Below are 632 nucleotides of genomic sequence, written 5' to 3'. Positions count from 1 at the left end.
ACGGTACCGGAATTGTTACTGTAATCTAATTTACAGTACCAAGTGAGTTACTATAATCTAACTTACAGTACTAATTACAATTACAGCATATTACTGTAATTACCCAGTGACATATTACCCAGCGTTCTTTGCAAGTCTTCATGTTTACATTTACATTTTGGTCATTTAGCGTGCACTCTTGTTTAGCAACTTACAGTAGGTGCATTCAGCCAAACTTGATAAAATAAGCACATATTACAGTCATGGGCTCCCGAGTGGCGCAGCGGTCTAAGGCACTGCATCTCAGTGCTTGAGGCGTCACTACAGACCCCCTGGTTCGATTCCAGGCTGTATCACAACCGGCCATGATTGGGAGTCCCATAGGGCGATGCACAATTTGCCCAGCGTCGTCCGGGTTTGGCCGATGTAGGCCGTCATTGTAAATAATAATTTGTTCTTAACTGACTTGCTTAGTTAAATAAATAAAACATAAAAATAGCAAGTGAAAAGTTTCTGTAACTGTTACTGAGAATGTTGTTGTAGTTAAGGATACACTGGTCTTCAAAATAATTGTAATTACAACAAGATATCTTATGATATATCTCTGACTATCTCTGGATAGTACCAATACATTACTGAGATATCCACTGTAA

This window comes from Coregonus lavaretus, assembly GCF_964263955.1.
Source record: "Coregonus lavaretus genome assembly, chromosome: 1".
Classification (NCBI taxonomy): Eukaryota; Metazoa; Chordata; class Actinopteri; order Salmoniformes; family Salmonidae; genus Coregonus; species Coregonus lavaretus.
This window is presented reverse-complemented; position numbering follows the sequence as displayed.